This window comes from Pan troglodytes, chromosome 6 (assembly GCF_028858775.2).
Source record: "Pan troglodytes isolate AG18354 chromosome 6, NHGRI_mPanTro3-v2.0_pri, whole genome shotgun sequence".
Taxonomy (NCBI): domain Eukaryota; kingdom Metazoa; phylum Chordata; class Mammalia; order Primates; family Hominidae; genus Pan; species Pan troglodytes.
In genome coordinates, this window is record NC_072404.2 from 23,248,075 (window position 1) to 23,266,175 (window position 18,101).

At 37.7% G+C, this 18,101-nt stretch overlaps 2 long non-coding RNA genes across 2 annotated transcripts in view; one reads left to right on the forward strand and one right to left on the reverse strand.

Annotated features, from left to right (window-relative positions):
• LOC100613581 (uncharacterized) overlaps nucleotides 1-14,746 on the forward strand; it is a 61,294-nt gene extending 46,548 nt beyond the window's left edge. Inside the window, exon 6 of the long non-coding RNA XR_681200.4 lies at nucleotides 13,643-14,746. This is a non-coding gene — a long non-coding RNA (uncharacterized LOC100613581). The remainder of the gene's footprint in view (nucleotides 1-13,642) is intronic.
• LOC104007121 (uncharacterized) lies at nucleotides 5,772-11,013 on the reverse strand. The gene is made up of 3 exons (XR_001719103.3): nucleotides 10,925-11,013; nucleotides 8,017-8,088; nucleotides 5,772-5,859 (listed from the first exon to the last, which is right to left on the reverse strand). It is a non-coding gene; the product is annotated as an uncharacterized LOC104007121 (long non-coding RNA).
• Nucleotides 14,747-18,101: the final 3,355 nt, after the last annotated feature.

Genomic DNA, 18,101 nt, shown 5'->3' on the forward strand with positions numbered 1-18,101 from the left:
GCATAAAAATTGTGTACATGCAGAGACTTGGGCCAGAATGGATATTGTTGAATTAATTTCAAAAATACGTTTTACAGCTTTTCCAAAACTCTTTAATGAAAAGCCAGCAAGAAGATAATGAGAAAGGACCAAACAGATGTTGGCTTCTGCTGAAATTTGCCAAACTTTTACAGCATCATTATGATAGCTTTCCATTTAGGTCACCACAGTTTAAAAGTAAGTGGGACATTTGGATCTAGAAGAGAGCAGTGATGATTAAAGAGTTGGAAACCCAGGCTTAAGAGGAAGGGACCATGGAAATGATGTTGGTTGGCCAAAAGAGGAGAAGTCTGTGGGTGCCTTAATTACAGTCTCATTATATATAATACACCATGTAAATGAACAGATGTTGTTCTGCAATGAAAATAGAACAAGATGGGAGCACTGTGGCTCTGATTTGAGAACCATCTTTGTCTATAAAGAGTTGTTGAATACCTAAACCCCTGTTCACTCAACCAATATCTATTCATTTCCTCTATTTTGTTTACCATATTAAGTACTAACGATTGATAATTCACATATTTAGACATATTGGATGGAATATGCTCTATAATTGAATTGTATTGCAGGAGACTTGGTGACCTATATGCATTAGAGCATGGGAAAGACAGGAAACTAGGTTGGGGCAGTGACGCGTTTTGGATTCCCACTTCTGTTTCACAAGGATGCATGAGTATCCTGAGACCACCACAGAAGATAGGTAGGTGGGAGTCTGCTTGTTGATACATCAACCAAAAGGGCTGCCCTGGGGGCAAGTAGAGTGCTTCTTCCAGCTCAAGAAATTATGCAGTGAGCAGGCTTTCCTTGCAGGCCCACCTAGCTCCCCACGGGAGGACATTCTCCTTTAGAGCCACAAATAACCAGTTTTGGATTACTCCAAAAGACATCTATCTATTTAAATGGTCTTTCCTGTAAATAACACTTCACTTCTGATACCAAATGTGTAGGGTTTATTTCCAGTTCCTAGCAGACACCAACTTGGTGTCCTAAAATGCAATTAAATTCTAACACTATCTATCTATCTATCAGAAATTAGATCCCACAAGATTGTCCACACTTCACATGCCAATAGCAAGTCCCAGCCTCCTGTACTTCTGACTGACCAGCTATACACTGGGAGTTTCCAAAACTCTCATCTCAGTTTCAGTAATTTGCTAGAATAGCTTACAGAACTCAAACATTTACTCAATTTACCAGTCAATTAAAAATAGTATTTTGTTGAGAATGTTTGCCTCTGTGTTTATCAGGGATATTGGTCTGTAGTTTTCATTTTTTATGTCCTTTCCTGGTTTTGGTATTAGGGTAAAACTGGCTTCATAGCATGATTTAGGGAGGATTCCCTCTTTATCTTTTGGAAATTGGTACCAATTCTTCTTTGAATGTCTGGTAGAATTTAGCTGTAAATCTGTCTTTTTTGGTCGGCAATTTTTAAATTACCATTTCAATCTTGCTGCTTGTTATTGGTCTGTTCAGAGTCTCTATTTCTTTCTGGTTTAATCTAGGAGGGTTGTATATTTCTAGGAATTTAACCAACTCCTCTAGGTGTTCACAGTAGCCTTGAATGATCTTTTGCATTTCTTGGTATCAGTGATAATGTCTCCCATTTCTAATTGAGCTTATTTGGAACTTCGTTCTTTTCTTGGTTAATCTCACTAATGGCCTATCAATTTTATCTTCAAAGAACAAGCTTTTTCATTCATTTAGTTCTGTTCTGATCTTTGTTATTTCTTCTGCTGAGTTTGGGTTTGTTCTTGTTTCTCTAGTTCCTTGAGGTATGTGACCTTAGATTTTCTGTGCATAAAGGGTATCCAAATTAGTAAAGAGGAAGTCAAACTAGCACTGTTTGCTGATGATATGATCATATATGTAGAAAACCCTAAAGACCCCTCCAAAAAGCTCCTAGAACTGATAAATGAATTTAGGAAAGTTTCCAGATACAAAATCAATGTACACAATCAGTAGCGATGCTATATACCAACAATGACCAAGCTGAGAATCAGATCAAGAACTCAACTCCTTTTATAATAGCTGCAAAACAAATAAAATACTTGAGAATACACCTAAGCAAGGAGATGAAGGACCTCTATAAGGAAAACTACAAAACACTGCTGAAAGAAATCACAGATGACACAAACAAGTGGAAACACATCCCATGCTCATGGATGGGTAGAATCAATATTGTGAAAGTGACCATACTTCCAAAAGCAATCTACAAATTTAATGCAATTCCCATCAAAAAAACCACCATCATTCTTCACAGAACTAGAAAAAAAAGCTAAAATTCATGTGGAACCAAAAAAGAGCCCATATAGCCAAAGAAAGACAAAGTATAGCCAAAGAAAGACTAAGCAAAAAGAGCAAATCTGAAGGTATCACATTACCTGACTTCAAACTATACTATAAGGCTATAGTCACCAAAACAACATGGTACTTGTAAAAAATAGGCACATAGATCAATGGAACAGAATAGAGAACCCAGAAATAAAGCCAAATACTTACAGCCAACTGATCTTTGACAAAGCAACACAAAAACAAAGTGGAGAAGGGATACTGTATTCAACAAATGGTGCTGAGTTAATTGGCAAGCCAAAGGTGGAAAAATGAAACTGGATCCTCATCTCTCACCTTATACAAAACTCGATTGAAGATGGATCAAAGACTTAAATCTAAGACCTGAAACCATAAAGATTCTAGAAGATAACATGGAAAAAACCCTTCTAGACATTGTCTTAGGCAAAGACTTCATGAACAAGAACCCAAAAACAAAGATAAATAGGTGGGACTTAAACTAAAAAGCTTCTGCATGGCAAAATAATAATAATCAGCAGAGTTAACAGACAACCCACAGAGTGGGAGAAAATCTGCACAAACTATACATCTTACAAAGGACTAATATCCAGAATCTACATGAAATTCAAGTCAGCAAGAAAAAAAAAAACCCATCAAAAAGTGGGCTAAGGACCTGAATAGACAATTCTCAAAAGAAGATGTACAGATGGCCAATAAATATATGGAAAAACGTTCAACACCACTGATTATCAGGGAAATGCAAATCAAAACCACAATGTGATATCACCTTACTCCTGCAAGAATGGACATAATCAAAAAATGATAGATGTTGGCATGGATGTGGTAAAAGGGAGCACTTTTACACTGTTGATGAGAATGTAAACTAGTACAACCATTACGGAAAACAGTGTGGAGATTCCTTAAAGAACTATAAGTAGATCTACCATTTGATTCAGCAATCCCACTCCTGGGTATCTACCTAGAGGAAAAGAAGTCATTATTTTATTATTATGTGTATACAAGTATCTTTTAAAAGTATCTCTTAAAAGATACTTTTAAAAGATACTTGTATACACATGTTTATAGCAGCACGATTTGCAATTGCAAAAACATGGAACCACCCCAAATGTCCATCAATCAACAAATGGATACAGAAAATGTAAATATATATGATGAAATACTAATCAGCCATAAAAGGAACTAATTTTAAGGTGGATCTATGTCACAGTTCAAATTCAGTGTTCAGTGACTTATTGCCTAAATTTACAATGATCTATCTAATCTCTTAAATGAGGCCAGAAGAGTGAGCTGGTAAAAAGAGGGCTAAGATCCTCCAAGAACTGAGTTCCTGCTCCAGCTCTGTCACTTACTATTTGATTATCAATGGGCAATTTATGGAATCTGTTTTAAATCATGGGCACTGAGGGAATAAGTGTTGGGCACCAATAGCATCTACTACAGAAGTTACTCAATATCTTCCCTGAAAGCCTTTGAACATGCTAGGCCTCTAAATAGTCCGCTTAAACTCCAGTTCTTTTGGAAAATGGCAGAGAAAATGATTATCAGATTTTAAGTCTATCAATCAATCAAAATTCCATTCAGCATTGAATACATATAAAGTATAAGGTGAGTTACGAATATATGCAAAAATTTGTACTCAAAATATAAGATAGGAAATGTTCATTTTTATAAAAATCAGTCTCAGTAAGGCAGCTGGGGTTCTCTTCCTGTCTCAAATATTGAGCCCAAAATTTTCCCAGCTTTGTGACAGTATTAGGTTCACACCAACTCTTGTGGATGCCTTCCTCTCAAAATCAAATTCAATATAGAGGGACAGAGACTGAGAAGCCTAGGATGAGCCAGAAAGTTTGTGATTGGCACATACTTGCCTGGGGCCCAAGTCACCAGAAGTCAAAAGTTTCCTCAGGAAATAATGTGTTGTCAAATGGCCATCCTCCAGTCAACGGGGCCTGTTAAGTCAAAAACACATCAGTATTATAAAGCACCACACACACTGACTCATTTAGTCTCAAGATACGCAGGATCTAAATTATTATATCCCTTTTACTGGTATGGAAACCATGATTTAAAACAGATTACATAAATTGCCCATTGATAATCAAATAGTAAGTGACAGAGCTGGAACACAAACTCAGTTCTTGGAGGATCTCAGCCCTCTTTTTACCAGATCACTCTTCTTTTCTTCTGGCTTCCTTTAGGAGACTAGACAGATCATTGTACAGTCAGGCAATAAGTCACTGAACACTGAATTTGAACTCTGACATAGATCTACCTTAAAATGAAGCTAAGGCAAAATTGCAAAGTACCCACTTTTTATTAGAAAAATAATTTGATTGTAATTTCTTTTGTTTTCTAAACCTGAGTGTTCACCTTTCTTTTCTCCTGTATCCCTATGGCCCTCAATCAAATAACATTGGAATAACATTTGCTAAGTGTTTTGTTATCTGTTGCTGCATAACAAATTACCCCCAAACTGAGAAGCTTAAAATCATCATAATTATCTCACAGTTACTCTGAGTTAAGATGCCAGGGGTAGTTTGACTGGGTGGTTCTGACTCAGGGTAGGTATCTCTTGAGGTTGCAGTTAAGTTGTTGGCCAGGGCAACAGTCACATGGGGCTAGAGGACCCACTTTCAGGATCACGCAAGCTGTTGCTGGCAAGCCTGTTTCTTGCTGGCCCATGTCTGTCCATCTCCATTCCTCGCCATGTGCTGCTTGAGTGTTCTCAAGACATGGCAGGTGGCTTGCCCTGAGCAAGAAATCTGAGAAAGAGAGGTCAAGGTGTTAGTAGCTAGCATTCTTTTACAACCTCATCTCAGAAGTAACATACCATCACTTTCTCCATATTATTTGATCCCACAGACTGATGCTGGTATGATATAGGAGGTGACTTCACAAGGGTGTGAATTCTAGGAGGTGGGGATCATTGGGAGTGCCTTGGAGGCTGGCTATCACACTAAGAAGCATACAAATGTAGGGGCATTTTATTCCCTCTGTTGCTTCTCACAGGCAGAACACGGGATATGGAAAGGGGATGTTTTTTCCATGTGTATAGGTACACAATTCAATATACCTATTATGTCATCTTTATTAGACTGAGCTCAAAACAGATACTAACATAGAATTGATAAGGCATTAAGATCCCATCTCTATACTCAAAGAGCTCAATCTAAAAGACCAAATATACCAAAATATATAAATCAAGAGAAGTTCAGTAAGAGCTCAAAAAAGTATAAGGGGGTTCATATAATGATGGTAAGCTGCTGTACACTTGGGGAAGAACAAGACACAATACCTAGGAGAAGTGGCATTTCAAATGAGTAGAATTACAGAGTAAAGATCAGGGCAAAGAGAAATCAAGAGAAAGGAGATGAAAGACTCCAAGGAGTGAAACTCACCAAGAATCTTTGAATGAGAAATTCTGGTAATCATGGCTTCACAACTATGGAAGTCCAGCAGGGAAAACTAGTTGCATGTAGTTTGATATAACAGTAGCTATTTGTAAAGCCTCTGATAGGAGCATACCCAAAAACAAGGAAGAAAAAGATGTTAGATAGACTCAGCTTCCTGCTGAGTTTCTCCAGTGGCTTCCCATTGTCTGCAATAAGTTAATGCATACTCCCTAGCATTAAGACCTTCAGTCTGGCCTGAACCTTGGGAGCCTCATTCCTAACCAGCATCCTGCCTCCAGGCCCCCAGTGATGCCCCAGCCTAATCGGGGGAACCCACCCCCAATATTTCAATGTAGTTTCTTTCTGTTTTCCATAAGTGTCTGCCGGCTGAGAAATAAAGTGAAAGAGTACAAAGAGAGGAATTTTACAGCTGGGCCTCTGGGGGTGGCATCACATATGGGTAGGACCGTGAAGCCCACCTGAGCTGTAAAACCAGCAAGTTTTTAGTAAGGACTTCAAAAGGGGAGGGGGTGTAAGAACAGGGAGTAGGTCACAAAGATCACATGCTTCAAAGGGCAAAAAGGAGAACAAAGATCACATGCTTCTGAGGAAACAGGACAAGGGCAAAACCAGAAACTGATAAGAGTCCAAAAAAGATCACAAGGCAAAGGGCAAAAGCAGAATTACTGATAAGGGTCTATGTTCAGCAGTGCACGTATTGTCTTGATAAACATCTTAAACAACAGAAAACAGGGTTTGAGAGCAGAAAACTGGTCTGACCTCAAATCAGGGTGGGGGTTTTTCCCCACCCTAATAAGCCTGAGGGTACTGCAGGAGACCAGGGCATATTTCAATCCTTATCCCAACTGCATAAGACAGACACTCCCAGAGCCCCCATTTATAGACCTCCCCCCAGGAATGCATTCCTTCCCCAGGGTATTAATTATTAATATTCCTTGCTAGGAAAAGAATTTAGCAATATCTTCCCTACTTACATGCCCATTTATAGGCTCTCTGCAAGATGAAAAATATGACTATTTTGCCCAACCTTGCAAGCAGTCAGACCCTATGGTTGTCTTCCCTTGTTCCCTTAAAATCGCTGTTATTTTGTTCTTTTTCAAGGTGCACTGATTTCATATTGTTCAAACACACATGTTTTACAGTCAATTTGTACAGTTAACACAGATATCATAGTGGTCCTGAGGTGACGTACATCCTCAGCTTATGAAGATAACAGGATTAAGAGATTAAAGTAAGACAGGCATCAGAAATTATAAGAGTATTATTCGGAAACTGATAAATGTCCATGAAATCTTCACAATTTAGGTACCTCTGCTGTGGCTCCAGCCGGTCCCTCCTTTTGGGGTCCCTGACTTCCAGCAACACAGCCTCCCGATTTCCTTATCCCAGGACACACCAGGCTGGGTCCCAGCTAGAAAGGCATTCTTTTTTACCCATTCTGTTTATTCTGCATGGAATAGCCTGCACATCTCTTCTTCACACCACTTCCTCCTTACCTTTCCACATTCAAAGGTCACTTGGCCTAGAAAGATTTTTCTGACTCTATTCTGGGCCCATCCTCATCCCAGCTGTAACATCATCACTATAAATGCATTGACATCTGGCAATGGCATATACTCTACATAATTGATTCTAAAAGGAATATTCAAATCCTACAACTGAAGGCATGATATAGTTTGACATCTTTTTTCCCTTGGAAAGGAAAGTAAGAGATAAGTTAATGGTGCCTTAAACTTGATGGAATTTACTCATTTGCATATTTACTCCTTCCTTAAGACTAAAAACACCTTCTGGTATGAAATCATTTATTTTATATCCCCATTGCCTGTCACATTGCCCTGTATAATAAGCTCCCCATGAATGTAGGAGGCTGATCCTTAAATAGCTAAAGGAAACATCACTTCTTTCTACCTAGTTCCAGGAAGGGTGACCCTGATTACCCATGTCATTTCATTTAAAAAGGTCAGCATAAGGTGAATGAAAATTGTGTGATATGTTGACTTTGTTACATCATTTGACCTAAAAACTATGACCTCCTTCCTTTCATGTCATATATCTCCAAATCTTTCTGGAATTAATCTCAAGTTTTCAACAATGGACTTAGAACTCTAAATATATACAGTTGATAAAATGCCCAATCAATGAAGTCAGGCCTGAAGTCTAAGCTTTAATATTTATTAGCATGGGACCTTTGTTGGTTAACCATCCTGAACCTTAGTTTCATCTTCTGTAAAATTAGGGTAGTACAACTCACCTGTCAGGGTAGTTGTGATACAGCTGCAATGACTGGAGGAGCCCCAGGGTCCTTGGTCTCACACTGATTTAGCTAAAACAACACAGACACACATGGAGTAGTTTTAAGGAGCAGAAAGTTTAACAAGCAAGCGAGAAAGCAGCAGCTCCCCCATACAGAGACAGAGGGAGGGAGGCTCCAAGAGAGAAATCCTGTGTGCAGCAGAAAAATGGTCAGTTATATTGGAGGCTGGAGGAGGCAGTGTCTGATTTGCATAGGGCCCAGGGCATTGGTTTGACCAGGTGCATCATTCACGTAGCCCACAGAAAAACCTGGTCCTCCCACCTTAGTCTTTTAATATGTAAATGTGGGCTGCCATGATGTCCTGAACATGTTGAGTTATCTGGAGGTGGCCATGACACTGGGCATACCTTGTGATAAGAGGAAGGTGGGAATTGCCATATTGGGTAGACCCAGTTTCTAATGGCCTGCATTTGCATATCAAAGCTTGCTGGTCTGGGCCTTCAAGCTGCCTTTCTGTTAGAAAAGAAATGGTTTGGGGGTTGCTGCTTCTTACAGGAAAATTACCACTGAGAACCTTTACCCTTTCCAGCTGCCTAAAAATTATTTCTTAATAACTCCTGTATTAGTTGTAAAGATTAACTCTATTAAACATCTAAGATGGGGCCTGGGTATAGTAAGATATTCAGTTAATTTTAGACCACTGCCTGGCACATAACAGAATGAACAACAAAAATAATGAGAAGAGTCTACAGGGTTAGGTGAGCAATGTGGGCTTAGAAATCCATTCCAACATCATATTAATTGGGCACTGAGGTAATTGCCCAAGTTAATGATGTCAAAATGCAATGGACAACAATCCTTGTGGAGGATTTATTCTGCTTGAGTTTCTCTTTCTCTCCGTGTATGAAGTTTGAATCTAGTTTTACCTATTGTTTTCCTATTGACTACAACATTTTTACCATGAAAACATGGAATTTATAACAATTTGACCATATATTTTTCCTCATATTATTTTGGGGACCAGACTGTTGCTTTGCTTCCAGGCATTGTAATTTGACATGTACTCTACAACAATCTTTAGCCCCCATTAGCTCTTAGTGAGACTATTTCCTCTAAACCTTTCCCATAGGTTTCACAACTTTCTTTTGAACGTTCTCCAAAAACTAAATCCTTACTTTGTTTAACCATATTTCCCCTTCTCTTCTATTGTGCATTTCTCCATGTTGAGAAGACTTTGAGAAAGCAGGGAGTCCCTCTGCCAACTGATCCTATACTAGGATAGGCGTGGGTGATGAAGGCCTTCTACAGGTCATTTAGAACTATGGGAGCAGGGCAGTAGGTAGAGCACAGAAGAAAGGAATTACAAAATGTCAGAGAATTAGGGGAAAAGAAGAGCAACAATTCTGATTTGTTGCCATGCAAAGACGGAGAGATTAAGATCGGAGGCGATGTTCCATATCAAGAGGATGAAGTGAAGGGATAAAGGTCCAGTTTACACAAAGAAGTTTAAAAGCCAGATGCAAAATCCCAAATCTTCATCATATACTGATAAGCCCTACCACACTAGTTGGAAAGGAGGTTCTAGACATCAACATGGGAAGAGGTGGAAAACCCCTTTGATCTTTCATAATGTAGAAACAGAATCCCAGAACAATAAAACAGACAACTAATCCTACTATTTTCTGATCTTTTGGCTCCTCTGAATCATTTTATAAACTTAGCTACTCTGTGGGGGCCTAATCCTTGTCCCAATAGTCCACGTGGTTGAATGGCTGCCTGATCCAAATGCTTTGATCATACCAGAGTCTTGGAGTCTTTTTCTACCCTTTTTATAGGCACAACTTTCAGAAATACTTTCTTCAAAAGCCCTGTGCTTTGATAAACAGGTTTAAGTGCTATAATCACCAGGCATTTGAATGCAGATTAATTCATAAACCCAGATAATAGATCTTGTTCTGTCATGTTGTTTTTAGACAAAAGTTGAAAGCTTTGAAGAATGTGGAGAAACTATGAAATTTTAATAGCCTTGGGGCACAGAAACTTAACACAAAGAAAGAATCGTCATTCATTCAAAGAGTATTCATGGCCTTGGTGGAAAGATTGATGACAAATTCTGTGATTAATTACAGTTGTTGAAGAAAGTTAGAAGAAAAAAGGCACCAAGAGTTCTTGAGTTAATCAAAGACAGCAATTTGAATAAATGGTCCTAAAGTCCACAGTAATTATTTGGTCAAATGAACCACATTGTTACTTTGAATTGCAAGATTTTACCTTCATCCTGAAAAATAAAAATAAAAAATAAATGCCTGGCTGAACATTATTGATTTGATAGGGAAAATATCAGTTATTTTCCTACATAAAAGGGACTCATAAAATCTGAGGGTTGTGATATTTAGGTTTTCTTGCCTGAGGGAAGGTCATTTCACAGTAACCTCCAGAAAAAATGACTATATATTATGATTAGTAACTTATCCATAAAAAGGATAATGATATGGTTTTGCTGTGTGTCCTCATCCAAATCTCATCTTGTATCTCCCATAATTCCCACGTGTTATGGGAGTGACCCAGTGGGAGATAATTGAATCATGGGGGCGGGTCTTTACCTTGCTGTTCTCCTGATAGTGAATAAGTCTCACGAGATCTGATGGTTTTAAAAAAGGGAGTCTCCTTGCACAAGCTCGCTCTCTCTTTGCCTGCTGCCATCTACATAAGATGTGACTTGCTCCTCCTTGCCTTCTGCCATGATCGTGAGGCCTCCCCGGCCATGTGGAACTGTAAGTCCAAGAAATCTCTTTCTTTTGTAAATTGCCCAGTCTCAGGTATGTCTTTATCAGCAGCATGAAAACAGACTAATACAAACAACGTAACAAGAACAAGAATGAAATAATTGACATGAAGGACTCACCTGAACAATTACACCAAAAGAGCATCTTCTTCTTTCTCTAATCTACACAAAGCCCGTCCACAACAGGCCAATTCTATCAGAGACAAGGCTGATGGGAAGGTTCAGAAATAATTGCAATTTTCCTCCTCACATTTCTATTGAATCTTTTGGAGAATAGAAAAATAAATTATTTATTACAAGGCAGGGGTTCTCAAGCCCTAGACCAGTACCTGTCCGTGGCCTGTTAGGAGCAGGGTCACATAGCATAAGGTAAGTGGCAGGCAAGCCAGCATTACTGCCCAAGCTCCGCCTATTGTCAGATCAGTGGCAGCATTAGATTCTCATAAAAGCATGAACCCTATCGTGATCTCTGCATTCAAGTTATCTAGGTTGCGCACTCCTCATGAGAATCTAATGCCATCCCCCATCCACCCTGGTCCTTGGAAAAATTATCTGCCATGAAACCGGTCCCTGGTGCCAAAAAGGTTGGGAACCGCTGTTGTAGTAAGTTTTCAATAGGTAACTTGCATTCAACAGCTTGTGGTTATAGCTTCCTGTTTGGCAGAGGAAAAGGATATCTCTATATATAGATATACATATCACAGATCTTAGAACTTTAAATATCAACTGTATAGAACTTGACTACTGAGCTTGAGCTTGCCACCATTCTTAAAATCATCAGCTCTACTGCCATGCTGTTTTTTATATTTATATATTATAACTTCATCTTTAATAAAATATATATATTAGCTATTTTTCAATGTGGATTTTATGTGGTAAGTGTTGAGATCTAAGCATGTTATCTGTTTCCCAAGTAGCTTGTTTTTCCTGAGTGAAAATTTATGAACCCTACTTATGTTATTTAAAATTATATTTTAACCTTACTAGATCTGTGCTATGACTAGAAAATAGTTGTTAACATAAAATTTCTCCCAAAGTAAATGGATAGTTAAAAAAAAAATTCCAGTAAAGTACTAAGTCATGAAAACTATATTTTCTTGACACTTTTTTCTAAGATGCGTAACATGCTTTAATCTTTTATAAAATATAAACATTCTTTCATAATATATGAAAGAAAACAGTGCATTTTATGCACTTGAAACCAAAAGTTCCCAATCTTCCTGCTCGTTAAAGAATGTAAATTAGACTGCTAGTTTTTCTTACTTTTTTAGCAATGTAACTAAACATGATTTGGATATTAAGTCTCATTTTGGATAATCAAAATACATAAGCATGTGTGTGTATGTGTGTGTGTCTATATATATATATATATATATAATAAAACTAAAAAAATATGTATGTGTGTGTGTATATATTAAGCTTGTGAAGTCCTAAAAGCCTGGCAGAGTGGGAGAGACATGTAGCTCCAGTCCCAGTAAAACAAAGCACATGGCTAATTAAATGTGTTCTATTGATCTCTCCACTAACCTCTGAAAAATATATACAGATTTTCAGTTAATCAGCTAATAGTTTGGCATTCTGCGTGCTATATCTTTCTCACCTATTGTTGTGATTAACTCTATGATTTTAAGCTTTTATTTGTAGATTTGCACTTTACAGACTTCTAAGTCCTTGAAGCAAGCAAATAAAAAAATGTAGCTCAGTGAGAACACTGCAAGTTATAAAAGTGGTCCAAGGAGTTTCACTATTTTTTCCTTGCAATGTCAGAACAGGATGAAAAGCAAATTTGAGGCTATGTTTCTTTCCCTGGAAGAACTATATATATAGTTGACAGGGACCCCCTCTCTTTTCACCCTTGCTGACTTACCACACTGTCCAACCAAGACTTGCTCTCTTTCCCAATCACTTCTTCACGAACCTCTCCCTGAAAAAGTAGAGGTGAAATGTAGGTATTCAAATTTTCCCACCATTTCAGAAATCACAACTCTTCCTAAGAGAAGGAAGGAAACATGAAAAATGGACAAAAGGCTGATCTAGATGTGCTTAATTTAGCAGTCATAGAATGGGAACTCCATATTTGTATATTTTATATAGTTATGAATATTACATAGTATAGGATGAAAATTCAATAGATAAATGTATTTATTTATTATTTATTTATCAAATAAATATATTAGCCAGTTCACTTATTATCAACTAAATATTGAACCATGGTGAATTGATTTAGGACAAATACAGAAATAAAATAAGGATATTTAAGCCAAACTTCATTCAACTCTGTTGTTTAGTACAGAAATATCATGATTTGATGAAACAAGTTGTTTTCAAATATAGTTTTACATGATGGGAAAGGTATATCAATAAAATATAAACTCTGGGTTTATTATTTTTGACTTATGAATGCTAAATAATAATTTATCTTTTTACTTAAGTAATAAAAATTTTATTAAAAGGCCTGGTTTGGCTGTAGGCAAAGAATTGATTACTTGGAGCCAAAAAAAAAAGTGATGTGTTGGCTCTCATCGCTTTGCTATAACTCATGAATATTCACATTTTCCAGAAGATTACTGCCCTTGGTGATTTGGGCTCTTCCTTTTCAAATCTATTGTTATATGTATTATTTTTCTTTTAATTAAAAGAAGGCAATCAAGACTGTTTAACTCAGTTTAAGAAAAAAAAAACTCTTGCCAAGTTTCTTGAACCCCATTGTATACATGCAAGCTTAAGTTAGAACAAAGACATGACATTATTGTATGTCTAGTAAATGCTTCTATTGTGTCTTCAATTCTCTTCCTAAATGACATTCTCATTTACTTATATTTGTCTCTGTCTTCACAGGTGGCTCACACTGAAAATCAGTTTATTTTCCTCTGGTGCAAAAACAGTAGTTTCTCCAAAACTGAAGCTGGAAATTATCTGAAATATCTGGTCCTCCGGAAAAGGGACGTGAAGCCCCCTTTGTAATTTCTGCATTAGCGTGCTCTCCTGGCAAGCAGGAAACTTCATCAGAGAAGTCAGCCAAGGAACGTCTTTAAATGGAAATTGTGCAAACGAGGAGCAAATGCATTAAAAAGTTGCTGACGGGCATGAAATGCTTTGATGTGAAGACGGAAAACTCCAAGCAGGAAGGATTTTAACATTTTGAATCTGATTGGCTCTGTGGTTTCTCAGCACAGTTATTCCATGGGCTAAAATAAATGCAGAAATGGTACTTTCAGACCACAGCTGCAGAGGGGATCGTGGTGAATTTCAATGAAAATCCATTTGAATCTTGAGGTTCGGATCTTAAAAAAGCAAAGGACATGAGAGAAGTAATATTGTTGCTTGAAATTTCATTGCTTATATCTAAAAGAAACTCCTATTTTTAGGAGAAATGTTGAATCTTTGCAATGTGGTAGATGCTCCCACAAAACTTTCTCCTGAAATAGGAGATAAATGTTGGAAAGAGGCAATTTATTGAGTATGCTGACAGAGGTGGAGTTCAGAGACAGGCAAGCATACATAAGAGTCATGATGTTTTTCATTATTATCTTTACAAATGAGTTTCTTACAGTGGTCAATGACAAACCAATTTCATTCAAAGCTTGCTTCAATAGGCAATGGTTTGATGCCAATATGTTAGCTATTTACTTTGACCACCGTATGCATTAAAAAGAAGAAAAATTAAGAATACTCAAGCAGAACCTCCAACTTAGATAGCACTTTCCACAAAAAGTGATGGAGGGATAGACTGAAGTTAAGTGGGATCAGGTATGTGATGAGATCTCAGAAGTGTTTGCACAATAATGCAGATACTCATTTTAAACAGAGTCATAAGGATTGGAACTAATAAAAATAATAGAATAAAATACCGATCAAGAATGTGTCCTCCTGAGTATCTGGGTTTTGAATTCTGGCTCCACAGAACTTGTCAGATATATGACATTAAACAAGATACTTCAACATTCTGTGCCTTCATTTTCTTAGCTGTAAATGGAGATTTTACTAGAACTCTATAAGATCATGAGAATTATATTAATATATGTAAAGCTTTAGACATAGTATATGGCGCCTCGTAAGCACTCAATTAAATGTTAGTTACCATTAGTAGCAGTGTAGAATTAAAAAACAAAAACTGCAAACTGTAAGTTAGGCATCTGGCTCTGCAAACTAGTTAAATTCCCCAGACCTTATTCTGGCCATCTGTAAAATGAAAGGATTGGGCTAGATCATCTCTAAATTTCCTTCCAACTTAAAAAACGTTCAAAAACACATTTTAGGAGTACGCAAAGTGTTTCAGCAGAAGGCGATGTTTTAGCAGAACATTTTTAAAGGCATTTAATCACTTTCACAAAAAATGTGTTTCATGGCTTGTACTTCCTCCTCAATCAACTCCTGTTGGGACTTCACTTGCTGCTATTCCACCGAAGTGGCTCCTGTCAGGGTCACAGGATTTCTATGTTGTCAAGTCCAATGGTCACTTCTTTAAACCCTTGGTACACCCAGTAGCACTTGACACATATGAATCTGATTTTTTCCTTCTTTCTCCAGTCACCAGCCTTTTTTTTTTGAGAGTCTTTGTCTTCTAGGCTGGAGTGCAGTGGCGCAATCTCGGCTTACTGCATCCTCCACCTCCCAGATTTAAGGGATTCTTGTGCCTCAGCCAGGCGCCACCACACCAGGCTAATTTTTGTATTTTTAGTAGAGATGGGGTTTCTCCATGTTGGCCAGTCTGGTCTTGAACTCCTGACCTCAGGTGATCCACCTGCCTCAGCCTCCCAAAGTGCTGGGATTACAGGCTTGAGTCACCCCGCATGGCCGAGATTGTCTTTTTAATAAACATTTTATTTTACTCCTCTACTTAAAATCCTGAAATGGCTTTCCATGACGTTTGTGATCTAGACACTTTTGATCTTATTTTCTACCATCTCTTCTTGTTCTTTGCAGTCCCTTCAGCCACACTGGCCTTCTTTCTGAACTTCAAACACCCCAAGCTTATTCCTTGGATTGGTTGGTACCTTTGCTTAGAATTTTCACCTTAAATCATGGCTGGCTCCTTCTTGGCATTGTTTCAGTATATATGTCTCCTCCTCAGAGAGGCCTCCCTGATTAAATAGTGCCCACTTCACTTAGTCTACCTTGCCCTGTTTCATATTCGTAATGAAACGGTCTTATTTTTACCATGTCTATCTCCCTCAAAGAAAGTAAGCCCCATGAGAACAGGGATATTATCTAGCTCAATGCCAAGGACAGGTCCTCAATAAAGCTATGAATGAAAAGATAAAGAAGCCAGTTCCGCTTGCATCATGTTCAAAGTGTTCTCTGCCTTCCCTAAATTTTAATCACCCTTATTGTCAGTTCCACTTATTTGATATCACACATCATCCTGTATTATTATGAATTTTTTCCTACATATATGTCTTTTTTCTCCAATCATATGATACTTGTGGGATGAGACTATGAGACATTTCAGGTGTCTCACAAGTGATGAGCCCTTGTTCACAATTATTCACTAAATGTATGTTAAAATATTTAAAGGGAGACAAATTGACTAGTAATTTACAAAAACCTAAATTATGACTGGCCAAAAGGAAGAAAACAAAAAAGTGCTTAAATGTTTCAATGAAAACATGTCCATCCAATGGTTTATATTTTCCTAGGCAGTGGGAAAAGAATGAGAGTTGGACTTCAGTTTTTAAATGGGCAACCCAAATTGTTTTGGTTCTTTAAAAAAATGGATTTGTTACTTATGTTAGGAACAATCTCTCTCTAGTCTAAATAGAGATCTAAGGAAATGCAATCTAAAGAAAATCTAGTCTTGGTTGAATATATTTTACTTTACATTTTACATACCTTATTACAGCGAGTACTCACAGGCAAAAGTTCCATTGTATACATTGAAGTCAACAATCATTTGTCTTTTCTGGACTTGACACTCTGCCATGACTCCCCACCATTGTACTTACTGGTTCAAACTCCTTAGCAGGTCCTACCAGACTGTCCAGGATTAAGTCTTTATTCACACCTTAGTCTTACCTCTTATTCTGTCTCCCTTAAAGATCCTCTTTTGTCCAATCCCCAACAGACACACATTCGGCTCTAGACACAACAAAAAAGGCAGGCCCCCTAATGAACTCTACCACTATCCCCTCTACACTGTTTTCTCTTACACATCCTGATCTCTTACCCACCTACCTAGTTAGCCTGGTTTACTCTCCTCTATTAGGTTTTTGCCAAACTGCAATTACTTTTGCACCAACCTAATCATCTTCTCTAGCAGGCCTTCCCTACCCCTGCCTACCTTCTTGCCCAGATTGAATCAGGCCCCATCTATGGATTCTCATAGTACCTGTGCTTACCCACCATAAAGCACATATCACATGACTGAAATTTCCTTACCCAAGATCAAATAAATGAATAGCCCAATTCATTTTTTAATACTATGCTATAATATGAAGGTTTATGCTCCCCCCTCAAATTCATATCCTGACATTCTGATGCCCAAGGTGATACTATTAGGAGACAAGGACTTCTAGTGTTCTGTTGTTACTGATCTTAGAAGGAAAGCATTAGCTTTTTACCACTAAGTATAATATTAAGTATAGATTTTTAGTACATGTTCTTTATCAATTTTAGAAAGTTCCTTTCCATTCCTATTTTTCTTAAAGTTTTAATCATAAATGGGTATAAAATTTTGTCAAATGCTTTTTCTGCATTGATTAGTATAGTTATATGATTTTTCTCTTTTAGCCTATTAATATGGCCAGCTATCTTAGCTGATTTTCAAATATTGAACCAGCCTTGTGTTCCTGGAGGAAGCCCATGGTTCTGCCCTCAATAATAAAATCACTGCCCTTAGAAAAACAGCCTGATAGAGCATGTCGGCCCTTTTCACCATGTGAGTACACAGTTAAAGGGCCCCATCCATGAGGGGTGGGCCCTCAAGCAGACACCACTAGCACCTTATCTCGGTCTTTCCAGCCTCCAGAACAGTGAGAAATAAATTTCTGTTGTTTCTAAGTTACTCCATCAAAGACATTTTGTTTCAGCAGCCAGAACATACAAAGACACCCTATAATACCAAAAACAGGCAAAAATGTACAAAAAATGAAAGCTTTAGGCCAATATCCTTCATGAATATACATACAGAAATTATTAGCAAAATATTAGAATATAGAATTTACAATATATAAAGAGAATTATACTCCATGACTCCATGACCAAGTGAGGCTTATTCTAGGGATGCAAGGCTGGTTCAATATTTGAAAATCAATGAATGTAATCCACCATATTAACAGGCTAAAGAAAATAAATCATA